We start from the raw sequence: 13,361 nt of genomic DNA on the forward strand, positions 1-13,361 counted from the left end.
GTAGGATGTGGGAATTCATGGAGCCTGGTAGCCTCACCTGTGGGAAGTGCAGCCAAATCCAGTTCCTAAAAGACCGCATTAAGGAGCTGGAGCTGGAGTTGGATGAAGTTAGGACCATCTGGGAGGCAGAGCAATTGGCAAACAAGACTTTTGAGCAGGTAGTTACAGCCAGAGTGCAGAATTTAGGGAGTAGATGGGCGAACACCGAGAGAGGTAAAGGTAGAGGGAAGTCAGTGCAGGACCCCCTGTGGCCATTCCCCTCAGTTACAGGTTTACCCCTTTGGATACTGATAAGGAGGATGACCTATCTGGGCAAGGCAGCAGCAGCCAGACTGATAGCACTGTGGTCAGCTCTGAGCCTCAGAAGGGTAGTGTGAAGTAGGGCAAAGCAATAGTTGTACGGAGCTCGATAGTTAGGAGGACAGATAAGAAATTCTGTGCAATCAAGACAGAAGCCAGGATAGTTGGTTGCCCCCCACCCCCCCCGCCCCCCAGATGCTAGGGTCCAGGATGTCTCTGAGCGGTTGCAGAATATTCTTGAAGAGGAGGGTGAACAGTCAGAGGTCATGGTACATGTTGGTTCCATGACATAGGCAAGGGAAGGGAAGAGGTCCTGCGCAGTAAGTTTAGGGAGTTAGTAAGGAGGCTGAAGAATAGGACCTCAAAGGTGGCAATCTCTGGGTTACTCCTGGTGCCTCAAGCTAGCGAAGGTCAGAACAGGAAGGTAGTGCAGATGAATGAGTGGCTGAGGAGATGGTGCAGGGGGCAGGGTTTCAAGTTCTTGGATCATTGGAACCTTTTCCGGGGAAGAGGTGACCTGTACAAGTGGGACGGGTTGCATCTGAACTGGAGGGGAACCAACATTTTGGGAGGGACGATTGTTAATGCTATTGGGAAGGGTTTTAACTAGGTTTGCAGGGGGGTGGGAACTGAAGTGAAGAGGCAGGAGATGGAGTGGTTGGTGCACAAGTAGAGACAGCTTGGAGGAAGTTTATGAGGAAGGATAAGCAGATGATAGAGCAAAGATGCACTCAGCCAGATGGTTTGAGATGTGTCTATTTTAATGCAAAAAGTATCATAAACAAGGTGGATGAACTTAGAGCATGGATCAATACATGGAACTATGATGTTGTGGCCATTACAGTGACTTGGATGTCTCAGGGGCAGGAATGACTGCTGTAGGTGCTAGACTTTATATGTTTCAAAAAAGCCAGGAAGGGAAGCAAAAGAGGTGGGGGGAGTGGCATTGCTAATCAGGGATAGTATCTCGGCTGCAGGAAAGGGGGAAGTCATGGAGGAATTGTCTACTGAGTTATTGTGGGTGGAAGTCAGAAACAGGAAGGAGGCAATAATGTTACTGGGTGTTTTTTATAGACATCCAATAGTAACAAGGCCATCAAGGAGCAGACAGGGAAGCAGATTCTGGAACAATGCAATAATACTGTAATAGGGTTGTTGTGATGGGTGATTTTAACTTTGCTAATATTGACTGGCATCTCATTAGAGCAAGGGTTTCAGATGGGGTGGAGTTCGTTAGGTGTGTTCAGGAAGGTTTCCTGATGCAATATGTAGATAAGCCAACTCGAGGAGAGGCGGTACTTCAAAGGTTTCAAAGGTACATTTAATGTCAGAGAAATGTAGGCAATATACAAGAGATGTCTTCGTTTCACAACGAGAGCAGAGACATAACAAACAACTTGCTGATTTACGATGTTAAAAGTCTGTTGCATCCTTTTTTTCTGAGCTCTGTGCCCAAAGAACTCGAGTCTCTGGACACACAGCCAGAGATCTTCCGTCTCCCACGACACACCAAATTCCTGCAGAGACACCGACCTTCGGTCCGCCTGTCTCTTCGGAACTCCGAAGGAGAGTTAATCTCTTAGGCCACATCTTTGGCATATCAAATAATGGTCAGCCATGAAACCCCAAGAGCGGGTCTCATTCCCATAAAGAACCGAAGTCATTGTGTAACTCTATGTCAGGGTCCAAAAGAACCCTGAAAGGGAAAAATAGATTTATTAAAGATGGAAATAGAGCTGTTACCGAAGATGCAAGCAAACAATTCGCTGTTAGGCGCCATTGTCTCCTCCTAAGCTTGATCTGGTATTGGGAAACGAACCTGGTCAGGTGTCAGATCTCTTGGTGGGAGAGCATTTTGGAGGTAGTGATCACAACTCTAACTCCTTTACCATAGTGTTGGAGAAGGATAGGAGCAGACAATTTGGGAAAATATTTAATTGGGGTAGAGGGACATACGATGCTATTCAGTGGGAATCAAAGTGAAGAGGTAGAGGATGGGGAGGTTGGGGCACGAGTAGAGTCAGCTTGTCAGGAGGTTGTGAGGAAGGATAGGCAGATGTTAGAGCAAAGATGCACTCAGCTTGATGGTTCGAGATGGGTCTATTTTAATGCAAGGAGAATCATACATAAGGCGGATGAATGCAGAGCGTGGATGATATGTGGAACTATGACGTTGTGATCATTACAGAGACTTGGATGTCTCTGGAGTAGGAATGGCTGCTGAGTGCGCCAGGCTTTAGATGTTTCAAAAAGAACAGAGAGGGAGGCAAAAGAGGTAGGGGCGTGGCATTGCTAATTAGGGATAGTGACATGGCCACAGAAAGGGAGGAGGTCATGGAAGGATTGTCTACTGAGTCAGTGTGCGTGGAAGTCAGAGACAGGAAAGGGGCAATAACTCTACTGAGTGTTTTTATAGCCCCCCCCCCAATAGTAACAGAGATATCAAGGAGCAGATAGGAGGCAGATTCAGGAATGCTGCAATAATTATAGGGTTGTTGTGATGGGAGATTTTAACTTTCCTAATATTGATTGGCATCTCCTTAGCACAAGGGGTTAAGAAGGGGTGGAGTTTGTTAGGTGTGTTCTCTCAGTGGGAGAGCATTTTGGAGGTAGTGACCACAACTCTATCTCCTTCACTATAGCACTAGAGAAGGATTAGGAACGGACAATTTGGGAAAACATTTAATTGCGGTAAAGGGAAATATGATGCTGTTAGGCAGGAACTTGGGAGCATAAATTGGGAACAGATGTTCTCAGGGAAATGCACGGCAGAAATGTGGCAAATGTTCAGGGATCGTTTGCATGGAGTTCTGCATAAGTATGTTCCATTGATGCAGGGAAAGGATGGTAGAGTAAAAGAACCATGGTGCACAAAGGATGTAGAAAATCTAGTTAAGAAGAAAAGAAAAGCTTACAAAAGATTCAAGAAACTAAGTACTGTTAGAGCTCTAGAAAATTACTAGGTTGCTAGGTAGGAGCTTAAGAATGGAATCAGGAGAGCCAGAAGGGGCCTTGAGAAGGTCTTGGTGAGCAGGATTAAGGAAAACCCCAAGACATTCTACAAGTATGAAGAGGATGAGCCTTGTGAGAATAGGACCAATCAACAGCGATAATGGAAACATGTGCATGGAGTCGGAGGAGGTAGAGGACGTACTTAATCGTCGCTACATCGACGACTGCATTGGTGCTGCTTCCTGCACGCATGCAGAACTCGTTGACTTTATTAACTTTGCCTCCAACTTTCACCCTACCCTCAAGTTTACCTGGTCCATTTCCGACACCTCCCTCCCCTTTCTAGATCTTTCTGTCTCTGTCTCTGGAGACAGCTTATCCACTGATGTCTACTATAAGCCTACTGACTCTCACAGCTATCTGGACTATTCCTCTTCTCACCCTGTCTCTTGCAAAAACGCCATCCCCTTCTCGCAATTCCTCCATCTCCGCCGCATCTGCTCTCAGGATGAGGTTTTTCATTCTAGGACGAGGGAGATGTCTTCATTTTTTAAAGAAAGGGGCTTCCCTTCCTCCACTATCAACTCTGCTCTTAAACGCATCTCCCCCATTTCACGTACATCTGCTCTCACTCCATCCTCCCACCACCCCACTAGGAATAGGGTTCCCCTGGTCCTCACCTACCACCCCACCAGCCTCCGGGTCCAACATATTATTCTCCGTAACTTCCGCCACCTCCAACGGGATCCCACCACTAAGCACATCTTTCCCTCCCCCCCTCTCTCTGCATTCCGCAGGGATCGCTCCCTACACAACTCCCTTGTCCATTCGTCCCCCCCATCCCTCCCCACTGATCTCCCTCCTGGCACTTATCCGTGTAAGCGGAACAAGTGCTACACATGCCCTTACACTTCCTCCCTTACCACCATTCAGGGCCCCAAACAGTCCTTCCAGGTGAGGCATCACTTCACCTGTGAGTCGACTGGGGTGATATACTGCGTCCGGTGCTCCCGATGCGGCCTTTTATATATTGGTGAGACCCGACGCAGACTGGGAGACCGCTTTGCTGAACATCTACGCTCTGTCCGCCAGAGAAAGCAGGATCTCCCAGTGGCCACACATTTTAATTCCACACCCCATTCCCATTCTGACATGTCTATCCACGGCCTCCTCTACTGTAAAGATGAAGCCACACTCAGGTTGGAGGAACAACACCTTATATTCCGTCTGGGTAGCCTCCAACCTGATGGCATGAACATTGACTTCTCTAACTTCCGCTAAGGCCCCACCTCCCCCTCGTACCCCATCTGTTACTCATTTTTATGCACACATTCTTTCTCTCACTCTCCTTTTTCTCCCTCTGTCCCTCTGAATATACCTCTTGCCCATCCTCTGGGTCACCCCCCCCCTTGTCTTTCTTCCCGGACCTCCTGTCCCATGATCCTCTCGTATCCCCTTTTGCCTATCACCTGTCCAGCTCTTGGTTCTATCCCTCCCCCTCCTGTCTTCTCCTATCATTTTGCATCTCCCCCTCCCCCTCCAGCTTTCAAATCCCTTACTCACTCTTCCTTCAGTTAGTCCTGACGAAGGGTTTCGGCCTGAAACGTCGACTGCGCCTCTTCCTATAGATGCTGCTTGGCCTGCTGCGTTCACCAGCAACTTTGATGTATGTTGCTTGAATTTCCAGCATCTGCAGAATTCCTGTTGTTTGTACTTAATGAATACTTTGCTTCAGTATTCACCAGTGAAAAAGACGTGGTAATTGTGGGGATGACTTAGAGCAGACTGAAATGCATGAGCATATAGCCATGAAGAAAGAAGATGTGCTGGAGCTTTTGAAAAGCATCAAGTTGGATAAGTCACTGGGACCAGATGATATATACCCCAGGCTACTGTGGGAGGAGATGGCTGAGACTCGTGCAATGATCTTTGCGTCATCAATAGGGTCAGGAGACGTACCAGAGGATTGGAGGGTTGCAAATGCTGTTCCCTTGTTCAAGAAAGGGAGTAGAAGGGGAGATAACCCAGGAAATTATAGAGTAGTGAGTCTAACTTCAGTGGTGGGCAAGTTGTTGGAGACCATTCTGAGATGCAGGATCTATGAGCATTTGGAGAGCCATAATCTGATTAGGGATAGTCAGCATGGCTTTGTCAAGGACAGATCGTGCCTTACAAGCCTGATTGAATTCTTTGAGGATGTAACGAAACACATTGATGAAAGTAGAGCAGTGAGTGTAGTGTATATGGATTTCAGTAAGGCATTTGATAAGGTACCACATGCAAGGCTCCTTCAAAAAGTAAGGAGGCATGGGATCCAATGAGACTTTGCTTTGTGGATCCAGAACTGGCTTGCCCACAGAAGGCAAAGTGGTTGTAGATGGTTCATATTCTGCATGAAGGTCGGTGACCGGTGGTGTTCCACATGGATCTGTTCTGGGACCCCTCCTCTTTGTGATATTTATAAATAACCTGGATGAAGAAGTAGAAGGGTGGGTTAGTAAGTTTGCTGATGTTGGGGGTGCTGTGGATAGTCTGGAGGGTTGTCAGAGGTTACCTAGAGACATCGATACAATGCAGAACTGGGCTGAGAAGTGGAAGATGGACTTCAATACAGATAAATGTGAAGTGGTTCAGTTTGGTAGGTCCAACTTAAAGACAGAATATAATTTAAATGGTAAGACTCTTGGCAGTGTCGAGGGTCTGAGAGATCTTGGGGTCCGTGTCCATAGGACACTCAAAGCTGCAACGACATATGATGTGTTGGCATTCATCAACCATGGGATTGAGTTCAAGAGCCGTGAGGTAATGTTACAGCTATATAAGACCTTGGTCAGACCCCACTTGGAGTATTGTGTTCAGTTCTGGCCACCTCACTACAGGAAGGATGTGGATACTATAGAGAGAGTGCAGAGGAGATGTATAAGGATGTTGCCTGGATTGGAGGGCATACCTTATGAGAATAGGTTGGGTGTACTTGGCCTTTTCTCCTTGGAGCGACGGAGGATGAGAGGTGACTGATAGAGGTGTATAAGATGAATCAGAATCAGAATTAGGTTTATTATCATCGGCATGTGTCATGAGATTTGTTAACTTCGCAGCAGCAGTTCAAAGCAATACATAATATAGAAGGAAAAAAACAATAATAATAATAATAAATAAGTATGTAAATCCATTACAGTATATGTACATTGAATAAACTAAAAATCATGCAATAAAACAGAAATAATATATATTAGAAAAGTGAGGTAGTGTCCAAGGGTTCAATGTCCATTTAGGAATCAGATGGCAGAAGGAAAGAAGCTGTTCCTGAATCACTGAGTGTGTGCCTTCAGACTTCTGTACCCCCTACCTGATGGTAACAGTGAGAAAAGGGCATGCTCTGGGTGCTGGGGGCCTTTAATAATGGACTCTGCCTTTCTGAGACACTGCTCCTTGAAGATGTCCTGGGTACTTAGTAGGCTAGTACTCAAGATGGAGCTGACTAAATTTACAACTCTCTGCGGCTTCTTCCGGTCCTGTGCAGTAGCTCCCCGCTCTCTCCCCCATATCAGACAGTGATGCAGCCTGTCAGAATGAGGGGCATTGATCATGTGGATAGCCAGAGGCTTCTTCCCGGGGCTGAAATGGCTAACACAAGGGGGCATAGTTTTAAGGTGCTAGGAAAGAGATACCGAGGGGATGTTTTTCACACAGAGCGTGGTGGGTGTGTGGAATGCACTGCCGGCTGAGGTGGTGGAAGCGGACACAATAGGGTCTTTTAAGAGCCTCTTAGATAGGTACATGGAGCTTAGACAAATAGAGGGCTGTGCACTTGGGAAATTCTAGGCAGTTTCTAGAGCAGGTTACATGGTCGGCACAACATTGTGGGCCGAAGGGCCTGTAATGTGCTGCAGATGTCTATGTTCTATATTCTATTAGGCAGGAACTTGAGAACATAAATTGGGAGCAGATGTTCTCAGGGAAATTTACAGCAGAAATGTGGCAAATGTTCAGGGAACATTTGCATGACGTTCTGCATAGGTATGTTCTACTGAGGCAGGGAAATAATGGTAGGGGAAAAGAACCATGGTTACAAAGGATGTAGAAAATCTTGCTAAGAAGAAAAGCATATGAAAAGTTCAAGAAACTAGGTACTCTTAGAGCTCTAGCAAATTACAAGAAGATACAACTGTTGAAGTTGTTAAATATGCTGTCTATGGAGTTCTTTCTCAGATCCATCTTGCAGATGCTCAGTGAAAGGAAGAATTTCTGTGATGTCTTAATGTCCGTTCCTGCATAACAGATGAATAATCATACTGAGGTGAAATGCAACCTGGTATTGTTAGTGCATCTGCATTTAACAACAAAAAAAACACTTTAAGGGTTACCCTTTCAGAATCAGAATCAGGTTTATTATCACTGGCATGTGACATGAAATTTGTTAACTTAGCAGCAGCAGTTCAATGCAATACAGAATCTAGCACAGAGAGAGAAAAAATAATAATAAATAAAATAAAACATAATAATAAATAAACAAGTAAATCTATTATGTATATTGAATAGATTTTTTAAAATTTGCAAAAACAGAAATATGGTATATTAAAAAAGTGAGATAGTGTCCAAAGCTTCAATGTCCATTTAGGAATCGGATGGCAGAGGGGAAGAAGCTGTTCCTGAATCGCTGAGTGTGTGCCTTCAGGCTTCTGTACCTTCTACCTAATAGTAACAGTGAGAAAAGGGCATGCCCTGGGTGCTGGAGGTCCTTGATAATGGACGCTGCCTTTCTGAGACACCGCTCCCTAAAGATGTCCTGGGTACTTTGCAGGCTGGTACCCAAGATGGAGCCAACTAGATTTACAACCTTCTGCAGCTTTTTTTTCGGTCCTGTGCAGTAGCCCCTCCATACTAAGCAGTGATGCAGCCTGTCAGAATGCTCTCCACAGTACAACTATAGAAGTTTTTGAATGTATTTGTTGACATGCCAAATTTCTTCAAACTCCTAATAAAGTATAGCCACTGTCTTGCCTTCTTTATAACTACATTGATATGTTGGGACCAGGTTAGATCCTCAGAGATCTTAACACCGAGGAAATTTCATGGCAATGATACTGTATATCAAATTTCAGAGGCCTGTTACTTGATTAACATATGATATGCTTTTGTGCACATGTGAAGCAATCAGACACAAAATGTGTTCAGTCCGATTCGCAACTGCAGCAAGATATGAATATTCGAACAGGAGTTTATAAATGGCAGGAAGCATTTGGATGATGCATGTGCTAGACAAGGTCTATTTTCAAGACGAAGTCTATCTAACCACTTCCCTTTCAGTATTACGATTCCTCATCAATATCTGCAAATTGACACTGACTGAGTACTAAACTGAGCAGGCACAAAAAAAAACACAGCCCACAAGTCAGAGACTAAGGTTCTGCTTCTATCAACTCTCCTCCAGATTCACAAAATCTTTACACCATTCACAAGGCACAGTTCAGGAATATGAAGGAACACTTTCAGTGAAACTCCAGAATGCTACAGAGGCTGAACCCCAGGACAAGACTACGAATGGTTGAACAATCTATCAATGCCTGAACCATTCACTTCTCCTCTTTCAGCACCTTTTGGTTACAGTGCATATAATGTACTTTATCAATACCTCTTCAACATATGTTCTGCATAACAAAGAAGGGTGCAGGCAAATGTATAAGCAACCGTCACCATCTGCAGGTTCTCAGGTCACACACGTTGAGTTGGAAGTTTATACCATTCTTTCATTATTCCTGAAACTCTACCCTTCTCAATGCTGTGGTAGTATGGTATCTTCACTAGGATCGAAATAGTTTAATAAGAAGCCACATCATCAATTTCTCAAGGGCAATAGGAATTAGGATAAATATTGGCCTTGTCAGTATTATTAAGATTCTATCTATAAGACTCAATACTATATTGAGCACACCACCGCCTCCTCAAATGCCTTCAAGTCATACATCATTGTGGATATATATGCAGTTCCTTTATCGTTGCTGAGTCAAAATCTTCAAACCTGCTACCCAATGATTCAATTACCTCATAGGCTACAGCACTTTAAGACAGACTAACAGCAACTTCTCTCCAAAATTGTTAACAATGCCAGCAAAGCTTACCGCCTATGAAGGAAAAAAATCAACAATATATTTCCTAGTAAAATGTAGAGGAATCTGATTCTCCTGGCTCAATTGTTCCCAAATCAGTCGTGAGGCTGATCAGAATAAACTGCTTTCAAATGAACGCCAACTTGAATCTCCGTTAAACTCAACAAATTTCAAGTTCTGAAAATCTTAAATAAAAACTGAAGGTGCTGGGGAAACGCAACAGGGCCAAGCAACATCTGTGAAGAGAGATACAGAGGTGATGTTTCAGATAGAATGCTTCTTTTTCACTTCTGTTGCCTGTCTCGCTGAATGTTTCTGGTGCCACAGGGGAGTCTAACAGCACGATGATTCCTCTTCACCAGGGATGGAATAATTTATTCAATCTGTAGGTGCAATGGAGGAGTTACAGTAGTTCTCAGTTTTCCTTGGTCGTGCTCTCATTTTGTTGCTTGTCAGAAAGTTGGGGTGAAATCTGTTGCATAGCAGGCATTCAGTGCTCTGCTTAACTTCACACCTAAACCCCACAAAAGACCTTGGAACCATGGAACAGTGATGGCTATGCAGTCTGTAACTTGACAAACATTGATATTTGTTGGTATAAATGTACAAACTAAGATTTTGATAAGGGTGGGACAGTGATGTAACTTCTGAAACTGCTGACTCTCTCAGATCCAATGACCTTATCTTAATCCTGACCCCCAGTGCTGTGTGGTTTTTGCACGTTGTTCCTGTGACTGCACAGATTGCCCCAATCCCAAAAATGTGTGAGTTGGTGGAATGTAAATAGGTAACTTTGTGATAAAATATGGGAGGATGTGATGGGAATGTGAATGTCAAAAGAACAAAAGTAGGATCAGTTCAAGTGAAGAGATTCAATAGTACATTGTCTGGATTACAGTGTATTGCCTGTAAGGTAAAATTGGACAAACATGTCCTAATGAAGTGTCTCAGCCCCAAATGTCGACTGTTTATTCATTTCCATAGATGCTGCCTGACCTGCTGAGTTCCTCCAGCTTTTTATTTGTGGTGCTCTGGATTTTCAGCACCAGCAGAATATCTTGTGTTAAGGCATTGGACAAGCATGGATTGTTTTCTCTGGAGTGCCAGGGACTGAGGGGGCAACCAAATGGTAGTATGTAAAATTATGAAATACTCAGATAGGGTAGATAGAGTCTTTTATCCAGGGTGGACATGTCAAATACTATAGGGCAAAAGTGTGAGGGAAAAAAGCTTTTTTTTACACACAGTAAGTGGTAGGTGCCTTGAACAGTAAAAGCAAATATGGTTAGTTAGACAGATACATATAAAGGCAGAGTACAGAGCTGGGGTTCCCAACATGGAGTCCACGGACTTCTTGCTTAATGGTATTAGTGTATGGCATAAAAAAGGTTGGGAACCCCTGGAATAGAGGGATACACAACAATATGCAGGATTAGTTTAAGTTGGCATCATGCTTGGCACAGATATGATGGGCCAAAGGGCCTTCCAGTTCTATACTTTACTATGTTTTTTTTTGCTACATAATAGGGCCATAAAAGCAGAATGACCTTCTTGAAGATGGAGGAAGAGAAGGACTCTCAGCAATTGGTCTCATCAACACCAAGTTTCTGGGCATAGATGTCCTTCATGAGTACAAAGAAAATGTAGTCAGCAGATTTATAAGCTCTTACAAAGGCCATTGCTGTGTGACAAGAATTATAGGTGTGAAGCATGAGGAGTTTAAAAACGATATGGCTAGTTATTTCAGATTGCAGGTGCACACAATGTGATACAATGTGCAGAAAGGACATCACATATGTTTACATATAATACACTTCTTCCACTTTGTTTAAAGGGAAAACAGAAACTAATCTAACATATTTACAAATTTAACTGAGCCTCAGGTTCTCTGAGTTTATTTCACCTTATCAGCAATACTGATGACACAAGTGTGGAATTTGCAGAGTCATCAGATGTTGCAAGTGCACCACCCACCTGGGGATTCAGAATTCTGGCTCTCCTTGAATCATTAGTGGGAATCACATCAAGAACAGTCTTCTTTACCAATGATAAGTAGCCTATATCAACTTCTCTGAACTTCTGGCAACTATTGACAGGTAATTGGCATCTTGCTAATTACCATTTTAACAGATGAATACTTGTTAATCTCTTGCAAAGCCCATTGCAGATTTTAAAGATTAATCTACACCGGCCATGTGCAGATCAGGCAATGTGTGCCTAGTTCATTCAGAAGGTCTTCCAAGACTACAGTTGTGTATGATAATACAGTCTTGACATAGAGTTGTAGAGTTATACAGCAAGCCCTTTGGCCCAACTGTCCATACGCCATACAAGGTCATCCCATTTGTCAGTATTTGGCTCATTACCTTCTAACCTTTCCAAACCTGTCCAACTGTCTTTTAATTAGTATTTTACCTGTTTCAACCACTTCATCTGGCAGATCTTTCACATACATACCAACCCTCATGTAAAAATGTTGCCCCTCAAACATATACAATCATGTGCCATATTGTGCTCTATCTCCATCTACAAGTTTGTTGATGACACCACGGCAGTGCGCCGTATATATATAATGATGAGTTGGAGTACAATAAAGAGATAGACAGCCTAGTGACATGGTGTCATGACAACATCCTTACCCTCAATGTCAGCAAGACAAAAGAGCTGGTCATTGACTTCTGAGGGAGGGAGGTGTGCATGCTCCTGTTTATTGCAATGGTGTTGAGGTCAAAAGGATTGAGAGTTTTAAATTCCTAGGAGTCGACATCCTGTCCCGTTCCAATCATATTGATGGCACAGCCAAGAAAACTCACCAGCACCACTACTTCCTCTGGAGGATAAAGATACTTGAAATGTTCCCTTTGATCCTCACTGTTTTTATTTTATTGATGTACCACAGAAAACATCCTATCCAGGTGCATCACTGTGTGGCATAGTAACTGATCTGCTCATGGCTACAAGAAACTGTGGAGAGTTGAGAACAGAGCTCAGCACATCACAGAAACTAATATCCCCATGATGGACTCTCTACACTTGCTACCTCAGTAAAGTAGCCAATATAATCAAAAACCACACGCACCACGGACATTCTCTCTTGTTTCCCCCCTCCTTTCGGGCGGAGGATACAAAAGCCTGAAAGCACATACCACCAGACTCAAGGACAATTTCTATCCAACTGTTATAAGGCTATTTAATGTTTTCCTTGGGGTAGCGAGGTGGAGATACATCTCTGCCAAAAGAGGTGTAAGGCGCTCCTTCCCTCTGCTAGCCTACAGGTCACCCTTGAGCAAAATATAGCATCTGCTTAAACACCACCCCCCCCCAACCACTCCGGTCAAGGTCATGCGAAGCCATGGGATCAGGTGGTGGATGGTCATATAGGCAGCAGGCGCATATTCAAGAGATTATGCGACCTCTGATGCCAGATAGACAATCTCTGAAGAGTATTGATAACGGCTGGGGCTACTCATCTTGTGAAAACACTGCCCAGAAGAAGGCAAACTACTTCTGCAGAAAAATTTGCTCAGAAAAATAATGGTCATGGAGAGACCATGATTGACCATCTCATAACACAGCACATAAAAGATGACGATGAATGTCTCCCTGGTACAATAGATGGACACAACCTCATGATGTATCTTATTGCGACATTGCACTCAGTTATTATTTTACCTTGTACTACCTCAATGCACCATTGTAATGAGTTGATTTGTATGGACAGTATGCAAGACAAGTTTTTCCTCTGTACCTCAGTACATATGACTACAATAAACCAATTTACCAATTTACATCACTCTGAGTACACCACCTTGGAATCTGAAATTTTCCACAACAGCAAGTTGGATATATAAGTTTGGACATGTAAAGTTGTTAGTTGGGAGTGCTGTTTTTGCAGTCTTCTCACCTCCCTCCAATCTTCTATTCTTTTTGATAACTGTTGGTGCCTTTGCCAAATAACTATCCCCAGAATGCTGCTTCTGGGAGCTTGCTGTGGTTACC

Source organism: Mobula hypostoma, chromosome 8, assembly GCF_963921235.1.
Source record: "Mobula hypostoma chromosome 8, sMobHyp1.1, whole genome shotgun sequence".
In the NCBI taxonomy this organism is placed as follows: domain Eukaryota; kingdom Metazoa; phylum Chordata; class Chondrichthyes; order Myliobatiformes; family Myliobatidae; genus Mobula; species Mobula hypostoma.